Consider the following 8,648-nt stretch of genomic DNA (forward strand, 5'->3'; position numbering starts at 1 on the left):
TTTCTCATCTGTTGCAATGTTTCACCCAAACATTTTCCGGGAGATTGTATTAAACTAAATAAAAAAAATTAAGTTAGTAATTACAAACTCAAATTAATCTATCTGTCTATATATATATGTGTGTGTGGAGGTGTGTGTGTGTGTGTATAATAAGATTATAAAATAACAAATTCTCCAATATTACATGAAGAAAAACATGTATGTAACCAGGACATGGCGAAAGAACCATTTCATCAGTTACATTTAAATTTTAGTACGTTTTTTTTTTTTTTTTCGGTCCTTTGACTAGCTAACATTGAAAAAAAAAGAAGAAAGGATTAGCTTACCGCGAGTTCCACTCACTGGGGCAGGATTGGCATCCCTATCTGGTGGTGGCGGAGGAGTAACATTGGCACCGGCTCTGGTTTGTTCTTTCAGTGCTTCTGCAGCCTCTCTAAGAAGCTGTGCCACTGACTTCGCCATTTTCATAAACCTGTTCTCCGAAATTAAGCGCAAACAGTTTTTCCCGCTGATACTATTGTTTCATTGAATGTCCTTATAATTTTTTATTGGCTTTCCAGGGGTCCTTGGAGGCGGGCTTAACATATCTACCCGCCCTGATGAGTTCAGTTCTTCCCATTGCCACTAGGGATAACCCTTGATCGATCGATCGATACATCCATATACATACACATATACATATACCCCCACACCCGCCCACACACCCACATACTTGTGTCTACAGACCCGTGGGACATACTGATAAAATGGGGAAAAGTGGGGACACCTTTTTCTGAATGAAATACAAGGATCTGTTTTAGCCTAATAAATGTTGCTGGGTTAAGGACACACAAACACAGTTCCTACCAACAGCTTCCCATCAATCTGTCTAAGCTAGTCATCAGTTAAAGCTGTACAAGTAGAGAAGCCATCTTTATAAGCATGTTGGGCATCAGAATAAATATCGTTTGCATTAAAAGAATTTTAAATCCGCCTAAACACCACTTCCATCATTTTATCCAAAACTGGTAAAGTACTTATGCATCAACTGTTGTGCCCCGTTAATCACTCTTTAGTATTTTTTAACGAAGAGAACTTTTGATACATTCCACAAATCTGGATACAAACATTTGTCAAAGCACAAGTGAAATATGACATACGGGCTTAACTATTGATTTGGCTGCAATATTTAAGTCTTCCGTTCATTATGAATTCCACAAGGTTTAACACAATTAATAGTAGTATATATGCATACCCCCAACCCCCACACACTGCTCACAAAAGGAACACTTGGTCTGGCATGAATTGAATTGAACCTGTCTGATAATTGTCTTGTTGGTTAAGCAGCTGAGGACCTCGTTAATCAATTTCAGCTGTATTGGTGTTCATGGAATTAACAACAGGTGCACTTCAGTGGCAACAATTAGAAAACCCTCCAAACAGGACTGGTGTTACATGTGGAGGTCATTTCAAGTTTCTCCCTCTTGATCTTTTTTGGCTGGTTTTCCACTCGTGCTGATTTTGGCTTGATAATTATCTCTACTGGCAGTATGAGGAGATTCCTTAACCCTACAGAAGTTGTACAGGTTGTCCAACTTCTCCAGGATGGCACATCCACATGTGCTGCAAGCCAAAGTAGCCACCCCCGCGGAGGGGTAGAGGCAGTACTGAGGTCCCCCATTGGAAATGCATTACTTCCTCTCCTCGCGAAAGTAGGCCGCTGCTTTCGCCGTCAATTCCTGAAATGGATACCGCCATTTGCAACCAATCTTCAGCGATTGGTCTGAGTCATAGCTGAGTCATCGAATCTACAGGAAGTACTGTCGCCAATCAGGAGTGAGTTTGTTGCAACCGTCTGCCTATTTCCACGCCTCTACCACGGGACCGCAGATGTATACGCCGGCCCGAGACGACCGTGAAGTTGGCTTCCGATTTTTCCGAACAGGACCTGTTTTTAGGTGGTCTGAGTTCCAAAAATACAGTGGAACGCTCTCGCTTGAATCAGAAGCCAACTTCAGCGTCGGCGGCTCAAGAGAATTGTACAAGTCATTGTTGAGGCCTTTGAGGGAGAACCATTCCAACATTTGATTCTGTCAGCGGTCCTTTGGGATTTACTTACATTTATTCCTTTTTGTCGCGATAAAATGAGCATTTGGGTGACGCCGTGCCCGAACTGCGTGTGTCCCCCTCGCGCGAGCCGCAGCAGCGTTACTTCACATGCGGCCAGGTTTGCAGTCTGATCAGATGCACGTGAGAAGTGCGTTCAGCTGTATTTAAAATAAATAACCATCCTAACAAGTGAACAGCTGGATCTTTTTTCTGTTTGAAAATACGAGTGAAAAGTGAAAAATGAACATTAAACAAAGAAAAAAGTCCAAAGCACATAACCTCAGAGTGAAATCTATTTCTACAGAGTAAATCCTCATCTAAAAATGTGGAGAGCAACTGTCCACACGTACCCGGGTATCTGCTAAAACGAATATATTTCTATTCGTTTCGGCCTATCGTCCACACGAAACCGGAGGTTTCAGTCACTGAAAACGGTGGTTTTGGAAAACTCCGGCTAAAGTGAAGATTTTGGAAAACTCCGGTTTTGCGTCTGCGTGCCGACATGAATAACCGGTGATTTGCGTTTTTAAACGTCACTTTTTGGGACAATTAATGCATACACGTCAGTACTAGCTGCGTTTCCATTAAATATTTGCGCAAAGCTTTATCTAAATTCTAGGAATTTTGAAAAAAACAATGATTGGAAATGACACTGTTTCCATTAAATCATCATTTTGCGATAAAGCACAAACCAACTCACGGGATAAGTCATTAAAAACACGACGATGAATGAGAACAAGTATTTTTTTTATTTGATTCACTAAAAAAGGAGCATTGCGGTGACATCACAGCTCTGTCTGGAGAGCTCGTGCCGCGCAGAGTCTATTGACAGTCTCAGGTGAGAAACCTGTTCAGCGTTTTTTTTTTTAAATAACCATTCCAGCAAGTAAGCTGCTGGACCTTTTTCTGTTTAAAAACACGACCAGATGCATTTAAATTTCTGTCCCTGCTCTCCCGCTTTTCCTCAAACGAGATTTTAGCATCTTCAGGCTCCAAGCTGCAGAAGTGCAGCTGCAGATGAAGCTGTTCACAGACACACAGAGAGGCGCATCTATATGAAAAAAGTGTTTCCAAAGCAGTTTTGCGAAAAATGTCTGTTTCGATACGTCCCCAAATGCCACCTACTGTAAGCGCATAAACTTTTTTTCGAAAAATGCGAGTTTTTTTAGAAATTGTGGCGTTTCCATTAGGAGGATTTATTATCGAAATTCCAATTTTCCACTGTCAACTACTGTTCTGACAAGCTCATAACCGCGTCTAAGAGCGCAAGTATGCGGGGACGTGTGGATGGAATTGTTTTTAAAACGATCACGTGTGGACGCAACACTTTTTTCTAAAACGGAGGTCAGCAGATATGCGTTTGTAGAAATACCCGGCTACGTGTGGACATTAAACTGCTGCATCGGTACATTCCATTGAGGAAAACAACAGCAGGACAATGATTGGTACATTGTTGAATTGTAAAGTAGGTGTTAAAAGGTCTTCACGGACCCATTGATGAAGTCTGCTCCCATTGGCTACCTGTCATCTGTCAATCAAACCCCCCAGACGGTCGACGTCAGACCCACAAACGCTTATTGAGCCATCTGATTGGTCAATTTATAACTCTAATAACTTGTGATAATGGAAAAAAATCTTTAAAAAAAATTAGGATTAGAAAAAAGAAGTTAAGCAGAAAGCAGCAGAGGAAGAATGATTATTCTGACATATAAAATGACTGAGAAATAACTGTCTGTTTCCCAATGTAAGTCAATGGGACTTTGGCCTTTTTGGAACCCAGTGGTACTTCCTATATGGAACACGGAAGTATTGGGGTTTGCTCTGTCCAGTTATTCTATATACAGTCTATGGGTTCTCTGCTAAACAAAGAGGACGGATGAAGAAGGAGGGCAGGAACTATTCTAGAATGTTTTATTTTTAAGTCAGTCATAACATGACATTCTATAACCCATGTGTCAATACAGGAAAAGCTCTAAATTAACAACCGCCAAACGTGGGGAAAACTTATTTTGGCGGTCTGAAAAGCTCTTTGACTTTGACAGGTGAGTCTCTGTTCTTCATCTCTGAGGCTCAAACACAACATGATGGAGTCTGCTTCTCCTCCACTGTTGGTCACCACAAACATCCATCCCAGAGTGGATTCAAAACATTTAATCAGGACTTTAATTCGCAGATTTAATGGATTTAATTGTCATATTCACCGCGGCACGAGGTGTGTTCAGGGGCTGCGTGGAATTTCTGCACTTCTGCGCTTGCATTAAGAACTTGCTATTCTGCATTCAGGAGTGGTGGGAATTTCTAGCATTTGCTCACAATGACCTCAGCAACACAAACACACTCATTTGGTGCTCCATTTCATTGTGACTCACAACTACCCTGATCAGTATTACACTCAATTATACAAAAATGTTACACATATTTTTTTTTAATTAAGTATGTTTTTATATGCATGACATTAAAAAACAACTTTAAAATAATCATTTATTGTTCTTTACTAGTTTTAATCTTTACTCTTCTGTGACTGAAAAAAAAAACATTTGTGATTAGAACAAAGTCAGTTTCTTAAAAAATGTTATAGATATTAAAAATGACTAGAAATAAACTTCAGGGCTTTGATAAAAAGTTGATGCTTTCCAGAGTAATGAAAGTGTTTATCTAAAGGTTCAGAGAAAAGACGTGTAGTTTGTTAAAACAACATTACATTTCTGTCATGTTATAAAACCTGACATAAGACTCCACTTTCAGTGTTTTGTTTTTGTAAGATACTAATTATAAACTGAAAATTTCAAAATAAAGAGAATAACAATTTTGATAAACATTTAACTTTTTATTAAACAAATGTTTGGCTCGTATAAATCTAATATGGCTGGTAGACTTTGGATGTCATAACTAAAAATGTTTTTAACATTGGACTAAAAACAGCAACATGACTGATTCTTCTTCTCTGGAGTACAGATTGATATGGTCATTTAAATTTTGAAATCATGAATTATTTTTTTAACCATCATCAATCAATCAATCAAGATACTTTATTAATCCCCTGGGGGGAAATTCATTCATCATATTTTCTTACATAGTTTTATTTATATAGTATATTTTTTAGTTTATATTATTGTATGTACTGGGGCCCGTTCCAAGAAGCAGGTTTTGTTGGAACTCTGAGTTCGTGAAATCCAAATTCAGCAAAACTCAGAGTTTTCGGTTCCAGAAAGAGAGCGGGAAAGTGGGCGAAACCAAGCCCGTTCCAAGAAGCAGGTTAAGCTGAACTCAGAATCAATCACTATGGTAACTGAGTCTGTGAACGAAACCTGGTCGGTAGCAGGTTTTCTTCAGGAAACTTAGAGTTCTCTGCGGTCTCCGCCCCTTTTTAAAGTGAAAGATGTTCAAATATGAGTTCCTCATTAACATTTAGAGAACATTCACATTAGAGACGTCACGTTTCCACCACGTAGAAACCAAAATGACATGTTCATTCATAGAGGATCATGTAGAGAGGAGGCTGATTAATCCAGAGGAAATGTTATTTACATCGGTAGATGATTTGGAGGACACGAGTCGACTGACTGCAGTTTCCCAATTCATTTTTATTTGAGCGATATTATAAATAGTGAGTTTTTCCTGGGACTCGCTATTAGTTTGCGAGTTCAATTCCCGGCTATGGAAATTATTTTTATGCTTAAAAAAAGAATTTGGCGAATATGTTTTAAGTCTGGTTAAATTAGTAACAGATCAAAAACCATTCCTTACTCAACAAGTGACAAAATAACCTTCCTGACATTATTTATTCATTATTAGAAATGATTCAGATAACTGCAGATATTTTCTCTCTGTTCTACCGCTGCAGCTGTGTTGCTTTTCTTGATGAAAATGTGCTCCTATAGTCGCATATGCTTGAAGGAACTTATCAATTTCCGCCGCCGGAAGTACTAAACTCAGCTGTTTGTCCCCGTTGCCATGGTGAATCGTGCTGTCTTTGCTCCATTGATCAGGGCTTTTAATGGTCGCGACGCTCGCACCTGATTCTGGTTCTGACAACTTCAAGTTGATTGATTCAAACATTTTCAGCTGTTCTGGAACCGAAAACCCTGAGTTTGAGAATTTTGAGTCCAGTGATTCTAAGTTCAGGTTTGAACTCGAAATTTGTTGAACCTGCTTCTTGGAACGGGCCCCTGATAACTTATGCTGCACAGCATTGTGTTAAATGTCTGCTGTATGTTGTTTTCAGTTGTAATTCTAGGAAAACATGGCAAAGGACAAACAAAATTCAGTTGTGATGGGGGGGGGATTGCCAAAAATTAACACAATATTTGAAATTCAACATTGTAAAGACTTTGTAGTTCCTGCAAAATCTTTCAGACACACTCAAAGCCAAACTGAGCTGTTCCTACAGCAGCTTTTAGTGAGTCGCTAAACTCTGCGAAGGTCTCGTATCGCCCAGGAAGCTTGAGATTTGTGGAGCATGTTGATGCAACTGGGAATGTTAGATGTGGTTGAACCTCTACAGTCATCTGTTCAGGAAGAACCATCCATCCAGTCCAAACCTGAATACGTTCCCTTAGTTCTGACAAAGAGGCTTCAGCACATAAGAAAAGACTTTACTTTTTGAAGTTGGTACTATATTTTCCAGTCTATGTAAATACCACAAAAACTTATTAGAAGAGTATTCTTATTAAAGGAATATATACTAATATATTAAATACATATTAAAAGTTATTTTTAGATTTATAACAATTTCAGTTTTAGAAATTAAGAAATAGACCTTGTAGCACAGCAGAAGTATAGCAATCAACATTACTGTTATCAGGGTTTTTTCTGGCTTAAAATAAGGTGGTGGTGGTGTCTCATCGCGGCCTCAGATTCCTGTACCTTAACTCTTGCTCCAGGACACGCTGGAGAGACTATGTTTCTCAGCTGGCCGGGGAACGCTTTGGGGTTCCCCCAGAGGAGCTGGAGGAAGTGGCCGAGAAGAGGGAAGTCAGGGCATCTTTGCCCCGCCCATTCTAGTCTGTTACTTAGTCCTGGTTGTGTTATGATGTTGCCTCCCTCTGTTCCCTTCGTCTCCCCACCCCACCCCTTTCTTTTTTTCCGTCCGGTCCAACAACAAAGAAAAATAAATAAATAAATAAATAAAACATAATCAATATAAATAAAGTTTAGCATGAAATACAACAGGGGTTTATACTCAATAAATCCCTGTTGTGACCGTAAAATCTGCCCAACACAAGAAGCTCTCAGCCCACATCTGTTGGCTCAGCTGTTGGACAGGACAAGTTAAAAAAAAAAAGTGCTATGCAGAATCCCACAGCACCTCCTTCAAAGCATCCCAAGATTTATCACATCCAGGGAGAGCTGTGTTCAGGAAAGTTCATGCTTCTCTTTCTTTTCAGCGTTTAGTGAGGTGTCCAGTCTTGATTGTGGTTTTATTTTCCGCCTCTTTTTGATTACAAAGCAACATTTGGCGATAACGAGTTTATGATCTGTAAAGCAATCAGTATTGGGATTGACCTTAGTCACATTGATGTACTGCCTGGCATTCCTGTTGGCTAACGTGATTGATTTGGTGCCAGTGTTTTGAACGCATGTGTTGCCAGGTATTCTTGAGGAGATCTTTCAGCTGGAACATGGTACCCATGATTGACTGATGATATCGAGTGCAGAATTGTAGTAAGCCAATTGAGTTAATTTTACCTGTTCAATGCTTTCCAATGACAGGAGGCCATAGCTACCAGTCTTTCCGAATGTGAGCATTGAAGTCGCAGAGAAATAATTATGCTATCACCTTTCGCTTTTTCAAAACATTCCCCAAGTCTCTCATAGAAGCTCTCTTTTTCAACTGTAGTACGTTGCATAGTGGGTGCATAGATACTGATCAGATTAAGATGATTGTTGCCCTTGAGTGGAATATGAACTCACATCAATCTGTCATTAATAGGTACAGGAGTGATATGATCAAACTTATTGGAGATGGCAAAGCCAATACCAGCATATCTTTCTGTACCAACACTCCAGAAGAAGGTGTGACTCTTTTCTTTGATGTTACCAGAACCTGGGCGTAGAACCTCGCTTAAGGCGCAGATGTCTACATTGGCTTTTCGGAGTTCTCTACAAACAATTGCAGTGGCACGTTCAGGCCTCATGCTGCTCTCTGTCATTTGTGGTTTGGACATTCCATGCTGCCAGATTCAAACTTTTTCTACTTCGAAGTGTGATGTTAGTGTGCTTTTATCTTTATACGGGCTTTGCTTTTTTCCTTCCACGGCCATACAACGTGGGGCGTGACAAGAGTTTGGCGATACGATACGTATCCCGATACATGCCTCTTAATCCGATATGTTTTTGCCATATTTCCCAAGACTGTACCAGAACAATTTTCACTTTTTAGAGTATGACTTGAATTGAATCTACCTGAATTTTAATGTCCGTCAATGTAAAAAATAAAAAATAAAAAATCAAATTAATTGTATTTAATAGGGCTGTCAGATTTGTCGCGTTAAAAACGCATTGATTTGACGTGTGCTTGACGCCAACAATTTTTTTGACACATTAATCGCGGACTTTCT

Source organism: Oryzias melastigma, linkage group LG12 (genome assembly GCF_002922805.2).
Source record: "Oryzias melastigma strain HK-1 linkage group LG12, ASM292280v2, whole genome shotgun sequence".
Classification (NCBI taxonomy): Eukaryota; Metazoa; Chordata; class Actinopteri; order Beloniformes; family Adrianichthyidae; genus Oryzias; species Oryzias melastigma.